Source organism: Myxocyprinus asiaticus, chromosome 41 (assembly GCF_019703515.2).
Source record: "Myxocyprinus asiaticus isolate MX2 ecotype Aquarium Trade chromosome 41, UBuf_Myxa_2, whole genome shotgun sequence".
NCBI classification, from domain to species: domain Eukaryota; kingdom Metazoa; phylum Chordata; class Actinopteri; order Cypriniformes; family Catostomidae; genus Myxocyprinus; species Myxocyprinus asiaticus.
Window position 1 is genome coordinate 3,332,956 of NC_059384.1, and position 18,127 is coordinate 3,351,082.

The window sequence follows — 18,127 nt, forward strand, 5'->3', positions numbered from 1 at the left end:
GTTTTAACCTCCTGAGACCCCCGCGTGAGTGCTGTGTGCATTTTCCTTTTCCCTTTTTGATTTGTAACTTGTATTACCTAATAAACAAGCAATAAATAAATAAATAAATAATAAAAGTAAATAGTTTTCCTAAAAATGTATGTCCACATATGTGGACAGCAGGACTACATTGTAAAATCCCAAGCTATAGAAAGTCTGATTTTTTATTTTATTTTTGTATTTATTTTTTATTTTATTTTTTTTGCAGAAGTGTTGCTTATTCATGTTTTTGAGATGTTACAGACATTACATCAGAAATTTGCATAATTAATTCTGATTCAAAGTAATGTCCAGCATCATCCAATCACTGCCAACCATGTTAAAATAAAATGATACATTATAAATTCTGAATCTATGTACTGATTATCATTGTCACATGTCTGTCAAACATGTTGAGTGATCCAAACATCATCTGCAGCCTGAAACTGAACTTTTAGTTGGATTTTAGGAGTGAATGCGCTACAGGATGCTCCCTATTTAGTGAATGACTTAACCTCCAGTGTGCTGTCTGTCTGCACTGGTCTCAGAACAGTTCAAAATGCACCTTATTTTCATCCTAACTCCATATAAAGCCTCTGAAAGACACATTTTTCAGCTTTTAGATGAACCCATTAATTCTCAATGTGATAATGCACAGTGAATACAGGGTTTCTAAGGAAAAAATGTGCTATTGTACACATTAGTGTACATTGTGTTTAGCAGCGTGGCGTTTCACGATAATTCACTCAAATTTAAAAAATAGCATATTGTATGAAACTAGAGACTCTAATCTTTTGACTCAAACAGGTTTTAATGTAAAAATGTAATCAGATTTCTTACCAGATGTAGTTTTGTTGCCGTTTCTCCCAAAGACGAACTCCGCTGTGATCGGCGCCATGTTGTTCTGTCACATGACTCACATGACTTTACTGACAGCACAGAGTCTCCTGAACTGAGATCAGTCAGTTTAAATTGATTTAAATTATGTGTTGTGTATAGCAAAGCCAAAATACAACGTCCATGCATGTTTACGCGGGGTCGCACGAGGTTAAAGAAACGGAGTGACAACGGTAATCAACTTTGTCACAAATGCTGTCGACTGAGCTTAACTTGAACCTGGAATATTCCTTTAAGAATATTTTTTGAGCTATTAGACATACAGTATATACAAAACTTTAGCGTCTCTCAGCTCCTAGATAAATAAATTATGAATAAATTCTCGTGTTCTCTCAAGTGCAACAATCCCATTCTCATAGTTAGCTGTTGCTGCCCTATTCATTGCATCACAAACTGAATCAGCTTCATTTGCTGCTTCCCATCCAGTAACTGCACCTCCGATTCCTCCAAGAGCTATAACAGAAACAGTAGCACCTGTAGCAATTGTACCTGCAAGCCCTGCTGTTCCCCCAGCTGCTGCAGCCCTTGCTGCTGTTACTGTTACACCTTCTGAACTTACAGCTTCTTCAAGTATGGTCAAAACTGCAGCCACTGCAACACCAGCGCTCACTAAAGCACCAGTAAGAACACCTGTTGTCGCTCCTGCAAGTTTACACAGAAGTGTCCCTTTCGCTCTTTCTCGCCGCTCTTCTGCAGACAAATTGTGCTCGTTCATATTATTGATTAGCTCTTGAATTTGTTCCTCTAAACGCTGAAAAAGCTCATTGGAGTAGCGGCCGTTCTTTTGCACCATCTTGTCTATGGAATCTAGCAGATTTTTCACCTGAACCCTGTTGCTGTTGTACCCACAACTACAGTGGCAACGGAGACATTTTGTCCAGTATTTATTGTCAATAACATGACAGCGACCTCCACACTTAGCAACGAGCTCCTGTAGCTTTGGACTCTTGTTCACAAATTCCATGATGGTTTGACCCTCCAGTTGTTCACCATGAGTGAATAAAACCACTGAATGTTTAAAGGTTTCCTCTCCAAAGTATTTTAAAATGTTATCCACAATCTCCATTTCTTGTGTTGTGTACCTTTCAACCTTTAGAACAATGATAAAGGCATCGAGACTCGGAGCGCATTCAATCACAGATCTAATTATTCTGGATTTGATGGCCTCATCATGAAGAACTGTATCAAAGATTCCTGGAGAGTCAATAACTGTGACCTTTCTTCCATCAACCTTTCCATCTCCTCTTACAGATATGCCTGTTACAGAATTAGGAGAAGCTTCTGGCGTAAAAGCTTTCTTTCTGAGAATTGTATTTCCAGCGCTGCTTTTGCCATCTCCTGTTTTCCCAAGAAGGATAATTCTTCTCTCTGGCACAGACTCACTGCCTGTTTGAAGAAGACACTACTCGTTAATTTATATAATGTGACTTTTTACATTTCTAAGACGGACATTATGTTTTTTAAGCTTATTAAACATATTATTGATCAAGTTCACTAAGTGTTCAGCAGGAATGTGGACAAAAGTTTGGTAACTCTTCTATGAAGCCCATTTTTATAATGCATTACTAATGTCACATAAAAAACCTTATATAATATGTTATAACTTCTCATAAATAATTGTAACCACAATTAAAATACATTATAATACTCACCTATTCATGTTTATACTTAGAGTATAATGCATTATAACATGTGCAATATCCAATTTTATCTGCTGAAGTTATAATGTATGATATATATTGTATATACTGTGTGTTATATATAATAGGTATGCTTTAAGTAAAGTGACAAAAGCATTGTCTTCTTATAAGCATCCATATGATATTTTTAAGTGGTTATAAGACATTAGAAGTCAAGCTGGAAGTTATAAACATTACACATGCACAAATATAAAATAACACACATTCAATGTACATTTTGAGCTATTATTAAAAACACTTGTAAAGCTACAATGTTAAAATAGATCAGAAACTCTGATATGTACAGGTGCATCTCAATAAATTAGAATGTCGTGGGTTTTTGTTAAATGTGAGCCAAAATCATCACAATTAAAAGAACCAAAGACTTAAACTACTTCAGTCTGTGTGCATTGAATTTATTTAATACACAAGTTTCACAATTTGAGTTGAATTACTGAAATAAATGAACTTTTCCATGACATTCTAATTTATTGAGATGCTCCTGTATGTTGAGACATACACACACACACACACACACACACACACTCACACTCACACCCAAGAATGAAAACAAAAATCAAACTGATTCTATACTGGCGTCTATTCAATAAACTTTCATGTTTGTGCATCTTATTTTATAAATAACTTCCATTATATTAGTTTGACTTGTAATGTATGTTACAAGTTTATGTCATGGCTGTTTATAAGAAGATATTGGTTTTGTAGCTTCACTTAAAGCAGTCAAAGAGCATAATATGATCACGTCATAAAGCCTTTTGACTGGTTACACTATACAGCACTTATACCGATTAACTTTATTAACTTCTGCTGCATTAAAATTGGTTTTTGCTTGTTTAATAAATGCATTATACTCTGAAGTATAACTATGAATAAGGGAAGTCTTATAATGCATTATAACTGGAGTTATAATTAAATAAACTCTGCAAATGTTTGTTTTTCCTTTCCCTAATTTCTGCCATAATAAATCTCTGAGATTCCCACTCAACACACAAACAAACAAACAAACACACAATTAAATGCTAAGTAAAAATAAATACATACACAATAGATACACATATAAATAAATGATCTAAAAAGCTGCACTTCAAAATTCTGCTTGCATGCTGTTTATTTCATAAGTGATGTATCTTACCTCCCATTATTCTTCTCTGTTTATTACGTAAGTCTCTGTAATGTGGATAATATAGAGATTATTGATGACTCTGAACATAAATATCTTTAACAAAAGGATATTTGCATTTTGATGCCACTAGTTTATATCCACTGCCCTGAAAATCCTACATACTGTATAAAACCACTTTACATCATTATGTTTTACATTTATGTATTTGGCAGACGCTTTTATCCAAAGTGACTTACAGTGCACTTATTACAGGGACAATCCCCCTGGAGCAACCTGGAGTTAAGTGCCTTGCTTAAGGACACAATGGTGGTGGCTGTGGGGATTGAACCAGTCTGATTACCAGTTATGTGCTTTAGCCCACTACGCCACCACCACTCCACACTTATGTAATTCACAATTTGAATTTAAAGTATTCTCTTTATCTTACACGTGTGACACATAATACAATCAGTGGTTTTTAAATCAGCAACTTTATTGAAATATTACGACATGTCCCAAGTGTACAAGTCTCATGTTCTCCTTTTCTTTAAAAAATAAAAAATAAAAAAGCAAAAATCGAGGTTACAGTGAGACACTTACAATGGAAGTGAATGGGGCAAATTTTTGAAGGTGCACTCAGAAAATCTTTGACATGAATTGTTATTTTGCAATATATGTAGTAAATCATGAGCACTCACATTAAAATGAAGACTCCAGTCATATCAGTAACCTTATAAAAGCTGTTTTATTCCACATGGAGATGGTCCGCACATGACCAGACGAATACTACTCGCTTAATCTCAGTAACCGTCCAGTTATTTGACTCTATTTCACTCACTGATTAAAGTAATCATGGCTGAGGGGCCTGGGTAACTCAGTGGTAAAATACGCTGGCCACCACCCCTGGAGTTTGCTAGCTCGCTAGTTCGAATCCCAGGGTGTGCTGAGTAACTCCATCCAGGTCTCCTAAGCAACCAAATTGGCCCGGTTGCTAGGGAGGGTAGAGTCACATGGGGTAACCTCCTCGTGGTCGCTATAATGTGGATCGTTCTCGGTGGGGTTGAGCGTGGATGCTGCGGTGGATGGCATGAAGCCTCCACATGTGCTATGTCTCCGTGGCAACGTGCTCAACAAGCCATGTGATAAGATGTGTGGGTTGATGGTCTCAGACGCGGAGGCAACTGGGATTTGTCCTCCGCCATCCGGACTGAGGCAAATCACTACGCCACCACGAGGACTTAAAAGCACATTGGGAATTGGGCACTCCAAATTGGGAGAAAAAAAAGTAATTTCTACTATGGCATCTGAAACTGAAAACTATTGATTTTAAATGATGCTGCATCCAAGCCACTAGGTGTCAGTGTAAGTCCAAAATGACACAAAGACAAAAGTTACTGAGTGCACCTTTAAAGGGTTTAAAGGCAGAAATGTGAAGCTTATAATTTTATAAAACCCCTTAAATTAATTCTTCTGTTAAAACTCATGTTATATTAAGCTGTAAAGTGTTTTAGGTTGTTTTTACTGTCATTTTAGGGTTTACGACGTTACGTCGCCATGGCAACAAAGTTGCAAAGTTGGCTATAACTTAACACCGAAATGGTTAGTAAGTGACTTTATCACACTATAATACTTTTTCTAAGGGTCTCACTGCAACATAGATTTCTGCTTTTTTTTGTATATATATATATATATATATAAGGAATTTTTTGTGGTAACCAACATACTCTGTGGTTTGTGGTATGCCACAAATGCTGTCAGTTAAGTTTAAATTGTACTGAACCCATAATATTCATTTAAAGAAGAAAATTAGCACAAAACCTAAAATGTGATTTTTGAATAGGGGTAAAATCCCTAATTTTCATAGTAATTGGGTCCTGGCATCATCTATAGACGACTTCAAATAACATATTAATAAAATTCTAAATTGCAAAAAAATAAATAAATAAATAATAAAAAAAAATGTGTGTGTGTGTGTGTGTGGGGGGGGGGTCTTAGAAGGATATTGAAACAAATGGATCACTTAATCTATTCAATATAAAGCTAGCTTCTATAACACATTATACTACTGGCATCATAATTCCAGAGGTGGATGGGATTGGTTCCTCTCAGGGGGTTTTTCTTTCCACTAAATAACATGAAGTTTTTTCCTAGCCACAGTCACCTTTGGCTTACTCTTACTTTGGGGGATTAAAGACCATAAAGTCTTGAGTCTGAGCCCTCTATCTTGGACAGCAAGCGAAATTTTTTTGCCTTCATCATACTCAAGGTTTATATGAATATGCAAACTCATGAAACAATATTTCTGTATTGAGCCTACTGCTGTATGTGTGTGCATTGCTATTATTTACTATGAGAAAGATGATATGTAAATGGCGTGTATTTTGAGGGATTGGTATGTGATTTTGGAATGTACCAAAGTTTAATGTTACATTTGTAACATTGTTTCATATTAATACCAGTGCAGTGAGGCGGTGTTGTATAATCTGTGTCCACCTTAACAAACAACAGTTCAATCCAGAGTGTTCCCAAGTAGCAAATGACAAAAACATGATGCAAGATCAGCGTAACCAGGCAACCAGCAGCAACAGAGCAATGAATGTGAAAGGGTTTAAAAGTGCAATTTTGTTACTAAGAAGACTCTCTATGAACATTGAGAACAAGAGATGATGAATCAGGAAATGCTGGACAAATTGAATCAATCATGGAATATATTAGATTCTAGAAACCTTCAGTGGGTGTTTGGTATCTCTATTAAATTGCATGAATTAGCTTGTCATTATATGTACAATATGAGACAATAATCTAAAGGCATGCAAACATTTTTGGCAGATAAACAAAAATGTATTATATATATATATATATATATATATATATTTTTTTTTTTTTTGAGGATGAATGTCAGTAAAAGATGTTTCTAAAGTAAAATGTAAAGTACTCACATCACTTTCCCCCCCTTTATTTAATTTTTTGGTCCTCAGCCAGAAGAATCTGCCACTGCAGTTGATGATGTTGTTAATGGGCTGCCACATTAAATCCTAATGCTCAGACTTTCACTTTCTCTTTACTTTTATTGGGGAGTTCATCATTCAGTTTCGTTCTATTTATTTTCCATATCTTTTTGCATAGTGCCTACTGATGTACTATACCATCCTAGAGGCATTTACATGAGTAGCTAAATTTAATGGTGTAACATGCTGAAAAAGAGTGCGTTGAATTGACACAATTTCAATGCATACACTTGTTATAGATGAATAAAATAAGTTGCATCAGCATAATTTGAATCTCATAATTATATAAATTACACAGCAGTAACCACATATCTGACAGGAAGTAATAAAAATAGAGAACTTGACATCACTTGACATTACCCTAACAGCCATAATAGATTTAAAGGATGGATCTCATGTGTTTCACATTTTAGGAATAAATACGTTAATTCCTTCATGCTAGGCTTCATGCTATTCTCTGCAGCATCCACGCACAACTCACCACGTGCCCCACCGAGAGCGAGAACCACATTATAGTGACCACGAGGAGGTTACCCCATCTGACTCTACCCTCCCTAGCAACCAGGCCAATTTGGTTGCTTAGGAGACCTGGCTGGAGTCACTCAGCACGCCCTGGATTCGAACTCGCGACTCCAGGTGTGGTAGTCAGCGCATTTACTCGCTGAGATTCCCAGGCCGTCCAACTTAACAGAGTGTTAAATAATTTTTTGAATAGGCTATGTGCATAATAACAAAAATGAACACTGTAATTATTTTACAAACATGCATTCAATTGTACATTTTAATAACTTTAATATCATCTCAGTAAAAAGTTTTCATTGCATGCTGCATGTGGTATTTTGAGAGGTGAGGTGATAAAAATAACACAGCAGCTGTGTGTGTACCGCATGTGCAGGCTGTCTCTGCTGTAGAATTTGGGTTCATTCTGCTGTAACACTAGTAGAAAATGCAATATTCTTTATTAGTAATTGACCCTGCGCTAAACTGTGCAATAACTCAGTTTCATTTTGATGCTGTTAAAGGGATAGTTCACCCAAAAATGAAAATTCTTTCATCATTTACTCGCCCTCATGTTGTTCCAAACCTGTATGATTTTCTGTCTACTGTGGAACACAATCGGAGATATTAGGCAGAATGACAGCCTCAGACTTCATTCACTTTAATTGCATGGAAAAAAGATGCACACAAGAAAGAAATTCATACTGGTTTGGAACAACATGAGGGTGAGTAAATGATGACAGGATTTGTCATTTTGAGTGAACTATCCCTTTAAAGTGGTCATGACATAAGGAGTCAAATTTACCTTGATTTTTTGACATATAAGAGGTCATTCGACTATAAAAACATACTTTAAGTTTCAGAACTCAAAACTTCCTCCTCACTGCAAAAAGAGCATTTGTTGAAACCAAGCTGCCTAAACGACTCGTTCTCTACTTGTGATGTCACACTGTGGTAGACATTTGCATCTGACCACCTCCACAACAACACATCAATGCCTCCTTAATCATTAACCACTTCCGTAGCCCCGCCCAGTAGCAGTGAGCAATGAGATGGCAAGAAAAGAGCAGTGGGCGTTAACTGTCAAGTCTTAAAGGAGAAGCAGCACCAAAACCGAGGGTCAGAGTGAGGGTGAAAAATGATCATGTTTTACAAATACATGACTAATTTTTAAACAAAAAACATATTATAAGTACTTATAAAATATTATAAGTAAAAAATGCACCAGAGTTTAAGGGGTTTTAAGAAGCATAATTTATTCAATATTTGTTGTCAGATCTTATTGCTGATTTGGCATCAACAAAATTTGGAGATTTTGTCTTCCCCATTTAAGTAGGCAATGTATTTGTATGTCTTTTTTTATCTATCTATCTATCTATCTATCTATCTATCTATCTATCTATCTATCTATCTATCATCTGTCTGTCTGTCTGTCTATCTGTCTGTCTCTTCATGTGATGTGAAATGAAATTGTGTGAATTTATTCTTTTTTTTTTTTTTACACATATTTAGAAATGTCCCTCGTCAGCACATACATTATGTCTCCAACTTCACAATAATAATGATAATATATAGGCTATAAAAAGCTTAAACCTTGTGTGTCAATTTAAAAAAGTTACTTAGAGGTCCTTAGAGGACAAAAATGTCCGCATCCAAAAAACGCTATAATAATATTATATATTAATATTATTTTCCACTTTGAATTAGTTTTTTTTTTTTAACCAACATCAGTCCTGGTCATAACTACCAAATATTCATTCATTTTCAGGATTTTAACCCTTTAAATGCCAGTTTGCTTATATAATGCCACTGTTGTTTTTTACACACACACATTTCTCAATACACACAAACAAAACACACTCTGACATCCATACCAACACACACACACACAATTTTATCTGCATCATTTATTCAGTTGGCCTGCAGTGCTCTAAAATACAGCAAACAGAAAATAGGGAAAAAGCATGTATTTGCTCCATAGGCTAAACATGAGAAAAATGGAGCCATCTGGTGGGGATGGCGCCAGGGCTCCGGAATGAAAGCATAATATCATACAATTCATTATTTTATGTTTTAATAGCACTGGGATAAAATATTGCAGTTTTAATGGGTTTCAATGGGGATATTTTTGTCCTTAAGGTCCCGAGTGTAACTATTTTGTGTACACAGTGTATTATAGATGTATTATAGGAACTGAGGTTGAAATATCAAAATTCCCCCAAAAATACACACCTTTGGCAAAATGTATGCCGTTGGCATTAACACAGCCAAAATGATACAAAAAACAAAAATGAAAAAGACAAAAATGTCCCGAAGGTCACACAAGGGTTAATTTGTTAAATATTAAATATAGAGCATTGCAACGGAGGCAAGAGCCCCTGGTGTGTTTCAGGCTTGTTTATTATTAAAAGTCCGAGGTTATGCACCCAATCTTCTTTTTTTCTTCTTATTATTGGGATTTTGGTTGAAAAATAAACTACATCAGTGATTTTATTCATCTTGTACTCTGGCCTCTATGTCTGTGCCAACTAAGAAAATGTTGTCACATTCTATTAATCAATTTTAAAAACTATCGGCCGATTAATTGGTAAGTTATCAGTATCGGCAGAATCTACTATCCGTCGACCTCTAGTTAAAAGAGCCAATCACCTTTTTAAAATAGTTTACTCTAGAATGCACATGCAAATTAGCTGAAACAGACTGATTTTTTATTTATTTTTTTAGCCTGATTTTCACTATATCATGAAAAAGTTTACGCTTAAAACGTTAAAGTCTCTGTATACATAAGTCAGGCATATGAGACATCATCTGAAAGCTTAGAATCTCAACTTTTCAGAGATAACCATCAATTCTGCATTTATGCTACTTAAAATAACAAATTAAGGCCTCAAAACATTCGCGTTGAAAATTAGCGCCCCCTAGAGGTATTGTGATAGAAATATTAATATGAAAATAAAAGTCCTTCACATAGCACCTAAATGGACAAGTCATATATCAAATGAAAGCTCTGATTCTCAGGAATGCGAATGTGCAGAAAGATTTAAAAAAGAATCACAAAGTGAAATATGACTTCTGTAAGCCATCAAATAAAAACGTCTCTTTTATGCTCCGATATTAGATTGATTACATTAGACTGAATGTCTATGGACGAGCACATCTGTGAGGGCTAAAATGCGTTAGAGCACCACCTACATTTCAGATCTGTATCTTGTGATGGAATGTGATAGAGAAAAAAATTCTAGTGCTTTCTGCCATCTAGTGGAATAAAATGAGACTTTTCAAAGTGAGGTAGAGTGAACAGGACCAGAATTACATGTTTACAAATTTAGGACAAAAAAAATATATATATATATATATACACACACACACACACATATATATATATATATATATATATTGTGTATATTATGAATTAATAATTGGAGTCTTTTTATTTTATTTGGGCAGTTCTCTGAAAAATTAGACCAATTTTGTACAGTTTGTCCACAGTATGTTTGAATGGTGAGCTTTTAAATTTAAGTGTGAAAAACTGCGGGCGGCAGCCCAAAAATGCACCAGAGTTTAAGGGGTTTTAAGTGGCATAATTTATTCAGTATTTGTTGTCAGATCTTATTGCTGATTTGGCATCGACAGAATTTGGAGATTTTGTCTTCCCCATTTAAGTAGGCAATGTGTTTGTATGTCTTTTGCCAAGTTACCAACATGGGTGCCATTACTGACTTTCCTTAGTGACCTTGTAGGCCTACCCCCTCAGAATTTTTCATTTTTAATGTACATTTTTACACAATGTAGTCAAATCAACCAAATATCTGCCATTAGACACTGAATTGTGAAACACCAAAACAGAATTTACCCATTAAGTTTTGCTGATGTAGTGTCTTTTGTCAAGGGCGTAGATTTGGCTTGCACTATGGTTGGGGTTGCAGTGTTAAGCATTTACATTTTTCCATTGATCATAGTATAAATAATGGGCGGTTGTACTTGCTTTCTTTGATTTCCCCCTCCCTCCAGAATCTACGCCCCTGTCATTAGGACACCATTCTCAACTTTTACCTGCTTTTATAAAGTACAATCAGTGTCCAAATGAGATCCGCAGCGTACAGTCCCAGGTTTACATACGTCAGGGTTGTGACCATGTTCAGGTCATGAAAACGATAATTATAGTATTGAAAGTCAAGATTTCCTCTTTTATAGTTTCTATACCCAAACACGGGCCAGAGAATAGCCGCCGTTGCGTACAGCACTACAGCAGCAATATCGATAATCAGCTCCAACTTATTGAGATCGCAGCATCGCAACAGATCCACACACTTCTGCAGGTGGGTCACGATTATCACCACACTTGGAAGGAAACAAACCACATAGACCAGAATACACCAGACTAAACCGAATGGACGAAACTGGTTTTCCACGCCATTAAAGTAGCTGTTTACTGCAGTGAAAATGAGGCAGGCGACAAACGCCTGGCTGAATCTCAGAATGCCTCGCCCGTTGGACAGATAACCTTGTGGACACTTGAGTTTTGACATCACGGCATCAACTGTGTACACTCCAAACGCAAGTATGGAGGCGATGGCGCAAATGATGTCTGCGACGCACGTTGCACACACAAAGACGGAGCAGTAGATGAGAGATGCGGACAACAGCATGAGTGATGTTAGAAGTGTGAGTCCGCAGGTCAGATCTTCCCAGCTGTGTTTTAACACTAACATCTCGATTATTTTAGAAACGAGGAACTTTTCAATAACAAGGATTACTATGGCCAGAATGAGTCCAAACACCCACACGAACTCACACCAGATCCCGTATGGATTGGACATGGAGCCACGGAACATCGGGATTACCAGGGCCACTGCACAGAATATTATCTCCAAGATCCTGAAAATTTGAGAGAGACTGAGTCCAAACAATACCATTGTCCTTTTAGTGGTACTGATGCCAGATGCCAATAATATCCAAAGTTGAGCAGAGCTGAAGTGTTGACTGGTAGTGAGTGTAGTGAGTTTATGTTTAATATAAAGTGGACAGTTACTCCAGATATCATGATTTACATTTAAACAGCCAATAAAGTCATTACACTCACCATAGTCAAATTGTTGGTCAGATATGTGTGTTACTACTCATTCTTCAATTCTTTAATGCGGAAAATGGGTTGCATATCTCTTCTTTTTTGTTGCTGTTGTTATATTATATTTTTATTTCAATTTTTGTATACTTTTATTTATTTAATGCAGTAATTTTTTTTTTTTTTTTTTTGAATTTTGAATTTCTTATATGTGAGGCAATTTGAGCTGCAATCGATGTATACAAATAAAAAAAAATTTTCTTATTCTTATAGGGTCACAGACAGAAGGGGGGGAACGAAATATGCTAAATAATAAAATGCCACTTATCATAAAATCATGCATTGTTACAATAGCAAAAACAAAACACTTCTAGAATTTTAATATAATGGAGTCTTTGCATACGGTATGTTTTGGCATTGTGCATCCAATCAAATTCAACAGTGTTTTGGCACAATTTATCTGTTCCTTGGTGTAACGATGTTGGCAGCAATGACAGGCAGACGATGATGATGTGAAGAACCTAAGTGCAGTGTTTATTTACATGAAGAGTGAATTCCAAAAACGTGACTACAAAACATAGACATGAACTAGACTTGACTTGACTTACAAAACAACATTACATAAACACAATACCTGACAATGGACAATGGCAAACATGAGGCTAAAATACATGGACAAGGGTAACAAGACAACCAATGAACAGACAAAACTATAAACAAGATAACAAGACTAATAAACTTAAACCAATGACAAACTAGAACTGATAACGAGTTAACAAGACAATAAACCACTGAAAACAAGACACATGAACATGGAAGGAAACAGGGAATCACTTGACATGAACAGGAACTAAGCTTTAAAATAAAAGACATGAAAACAAGAACAAAACACATAAACGTGACATACCCCCCCCAGCTCCCAATGCCCCAAAACATAAACACAAAATTCACTGGAAGGGAGCTGGTGAGGGAGGGGGTGGGGTGGCGGCCATGGTGACTTGACGTGGCTACATGGCATGATGTGGTAACATAGTACGGCAGGATCCTGACTCGTTGGCCGTGGCAGGCGTGAGGGCTGGCTCGTAGAGCGGAGGCGTGCTGGACTGTGGAATGGAGGCGTGCCTGGACCGTGGAACGGAGGCGTGCCGTGACCTTGGAACGGAGGTGTGCCTGGACCTTGGAACGGAGGCGTGCCTGGACCTTGGAACAGAGGCAGGCCTGGACCATGGAGCAAAGGCTTGCTTGTGACATGGCATGGAGCAGTCTGGGGCTTGGCTGAGACATGGCATGGAGCAGACTGAAGTTTGGCTGTGACATGGCATGGAGCAGACTGAGGTTCGGCTGTGACATGGCGTGAAGCAGATTGAGGCGTTATTGTGACAGGCTCAGGCATTGCTGTGACATGGCATGGAGCAGGCTGACTCAGGCATGGCTGTGACATGGCATGGAGCAGGCTGACTCCGGTGTGGCTGTGACATGGCATGGAGCAAGCTGACTCTGGCGTGGCTGTGACATGGCATGAAGCTGACTCTGGTGTGGCTGTGACATGGCATGGAGCTGACTCTGGCGTGGCTGTGACATAGCATGGAGCTGACTCAGGATCCGGGGCAGAAGGTGGCGCAAGCTCTGCGACCATGACGTGGGACCCTGGCTCAGCGATCATGACATGGGACCCTGGCTGGTGACCATGACGTGGGACCCTGGCTCGAAGATCATGATGTGGGACCCTGGCTCGGCGACCATGACGTGGGACCCTGGCTCGGCGACCATGACGTGGGACTCTGGCTTGGTGGTCGTGACGTGGGACTCTGGCTCATTATCCGCCTCCCCCACAGTGAACGGTGAACCACTTATCAGTAAGGCAAGGTCGATATACTGAGTCAGGCTGTAGGTACTCCAACCGTCAGGCATCAGGGAGGAGACCGGCTCATTCAGCCCAAAACGGAAACAGTCCTTGAGGGCAATCTCATTAAAGTCTACCCTGCAAGCCAGAGTGCATAAATCCTCTACATATTCCACCAGGGGACGATTCCCCTGACGTAAACGAAGAAGCTGAACTGCTGGGTTCATTTTGCTGTCAGGCATTCTGTAACGATGCTGGCAGCAATGACAGGCAGACGATGATGATGTGAAGAACCCAAGTGCAATGTTTATTTACATGAAGAGTGAATTCCAAAAACGTGACTACAAAACATAGACAGAACCTGACCTGACTTCCAAAACAACGTTACATAAATACCTGACAATGGACATGGAAACAGTGAATCACATTACATGAACAGGAAATAAACTTTAAAATAAAAGACATGAAAACAAGAACAAAGCATATAAACGTGACACTTGGTAGAAGCTAGCCACATTAGGCAGATCATATGCCAACATGGTCAAGTTGCGTGACATGCCCTCACCTTTGAAAACCATTAACAAGATAAAAGAAGATAAAACTGAGACACGAGTTTGTAGCGAAGATAAACATGTTTTGTGCTGCGAACTATTGTCTTAATAAATACAATATTATTGTCTTAGTTTAAAATACAATCTTCATGTTTGACAAAGTTGGAAAGCTTAAAAGTGTAAAATTTCTGGTGTTAAAATACTTTCTCCTATATCCAGCTTAATATGCAGAGACAACTTTAAGTAAGCCATTTGTAGGTTAAATGTCTCTGTGGCGCTATAAAATTCCTCTGTTTGTGTTGAGTGGCCTGCTTAGACCCGCCCCCAACAAAGTTACTCAACCCATGGTGTGAGCTGAGGGAGGGATGATCTGTTTGTTCGACCAATAGCAGACAAGGGGCATATTTAGAAATCTGTTTGAAAACAATGTTCATTTTTGCAATTCTGTTCGGCACAGAAATTATTTTGACCTGTCTCTCTGTTTCTTTTTTTTAATTTTTTTTTTAAAGCAAAAGTCTGGGTTACAGTGAGGCACTTACAATGGAAGTGAATGGGGCCAATTTTTCAAAATTTTAATCATTAATAAAAGCACGAGTACTTTTAATAAAATACACAGATGTTAAATCAATTCATTTATTTTAAACAATCAACAGCAACTGAAAAAAGCACGACAATACATCAAGACTTCTGTGTATAAAAGGAATATTCTGGGTTCAATACAAATTACGCCCAATTAACAGCATTTGCGGCATAACGTTGATTATCACAAAAATGTATTTCGACTCATTCCTCCTTTTCTTTAAAAAATAAAAAAATAAACTCTGGGTGTGGCAGGGCGGAGGGCTAATTAGGCTAATTAAGCCTGAGAGGGATAAAGCCGACCGGAGACGGCAGTGTGACAGAGAGAGCGTTACGGACAGCTGTCCGACACCTACGTGTGTGTTTGTCTTTTTTGGTTCAGTTTATCATTAAACCTTTATTTATATTATCAAGCCAGTTCTCACCTCTTCCTTTCCATTGATGTGTTACACTGGTGCCGAAGGAGGGGGGATGCGCCGTAGTAGAGTCCTCGCCACTACCATCCATCCCAACGGAGCAGCCGCGGCCATCCGCCGGGGGACGGAGGAGTCCAGCCGCCGACCGTGAGGGGAGGAGGGGCTCCTAACCGACCGCCTGGAGAGGTCAGGGCCGCTGCCATGGGTGGAGGAGACCCCTACCAGCCGCTGAAACGCGGCAGGGTCTGAGATTGCTGACCGCGAGCAGGGAGGGGCTCCTGGCTGACCGCCTGGAACGGGAGGACCGCTGCCAGGGGCGGGGGAGACCCCTACCATCCACCGAAAATGCGGCAGGGCGTTCTGTCCGCCAGGGGCAGATATGGGCCTGTTCCTCACACAAAACCATCCTATAGCTTCAGAAGAGTTGGAATATACTGTAGCGCACAAGACATATGGACCATTTTTGATTTCCACAGAGGCAAGAATTCATACGGGTTTGAAACAACATGAGGGTTAAGTAAATAATTAATTTTCATTTTGGGGTGACCTATCTCTTTAAGAGCATCTGAATCCACATATACTACAGCAGGTGAAGATCAGGCTAACGTAGGTCATAAAGGTCACGACAAACTGGATGCTCCACATGCAGTTGTTTCTGGGGCAATTTTTGGGTCGCGGGTTTCCTCGGAAGTTTTAGATCAGCCAAAAAATGCCAGCGGAGATGTAAAGCAAAACTGATATGACCAGGAGCACGATAACAAAATGGTCAGAAAACAGTTCTACAACTTGGTCAAGATGTTGGTAATAATGATCGGGATGGTTAGCAACTCACAACATCGCAACTCTTGGACTACAGCCTAGTCATTATAAGCACACACTCACATGAAATGTGAGCCAGCATTTAATTAAACATTATAAAACAGTTAGGAATGCACTGGAATTTCAGTCACCTGAACGTTTTTATCCAATAATGCCAAAAATGAAATAATGCCAGAAAACAGGCCAAAAATGTGAAGAGAAACCAACCTTACTTTAACATCCAATAACAATGAGCAATATTTGCTGAAAACTGTAAACTTGGTGTGAATAATATGTGGTAAACGTGGGCAAGGAGGAGGCGGGAACTGGCTGAACAGTAAACATAAAGTTTTAATGTAAAACTTAAAACAAACATAAACAAACACAGACACACATGCAACGCGGCCGCGTGCGTCTCTCTCTCTCTCGAACTGGTGCCTCCGGCTCGTCTTTATCTCCCTCCCGGCTGATTAGCCCGATTCAGGGCCGGCCGTGTGTTCTCACGGCCCGGCCCCGCCCTCCTCATCACACTCCTCCATCGCCCGACTCAGGCCGGGGAAACTGATTCACTCCTCTCCCTTCCTGGAGGGGGGCGTTGCCCTTCTGGCTGTGCCTGCCGGCAGGTCTTCCCCGCCTGTTGGAGCCCTGGAAGAGGGGAGGGAAAGGGGAGAGGGAAAGAGCGAGGAGGAGCGACAGAGAGAGAGAGGAGAGAGAGAGAGAAAACTCCCAGTCCTCAACCGCTCCTCCGGCAGTGAGTCCTCCCATTCTTTGGCGGACGGAACCACTCCTCCCCTTCTTCGGCGGACGGCAGCGGTTCCTCCGGCTCTCAGTGGCCGGCAGCGACCCCTCCGTTCCCAGGCAGATGGCCGCAGCTGCTCCCCTGGGGGATGGCAGCGGCGAGGACTACGCGACAGCACATCTCTCCTACTTCCTGGGTTTCGGCACCAGTGTAACAGTTCAAGGATGGGCAAGGAGGAGGCGGGAACTGGCTGAACAATCAACATAAAGTTTAATGTAAAACTCAACATACAACAAACATAAACAAACACACACACACACATATAGCGCCGCCGCATGCGTCTCTTTCTCTCGAACCGGCATCTCTGGATGCCCTTTTTCTCGCTTTCCCGCTGATCAGCTGATTCAGCGCCGGCCGTGCTCCATCACGCCCCAGCCACGCCCTCCTCCTTGTCACAATGTATTTTTAGGGGCAGTTTGTAATATACAGTATATTTTCCTCCACAGTAATTCAACCTGCTATATCAATGATGGAGTCTTCTTCAAGAGTTTTTACTGTCAGAACGACTTTGAATAAAATCTTGATACTGCCACTGTACTCTGACTTCATTTCAATATTTCTGTGATTAAGGGTGTAGATTTGGCTTGAACGTTGGGGGGAACGCAGTGTGAAGCATTTACATGTTTCTGTCTGTGATAATCTAACAAACAGTGTGAAGAGTTGCTGACAAGCCTGGCCTTCTTTTTGAGTGCCAATGGTATTGCAAAGTTAATACTATCGACAGCATGACATAAACCTCATGTAAAGAGATCTGTTGAGTAGCTTGAAAGCAGCCTTTTCTTGTGAGCATTTGTGTAAACACTGAACTGACTGTGTAGATTTGTGCTTAAACCAGAGGACTCATTTAAGGTTT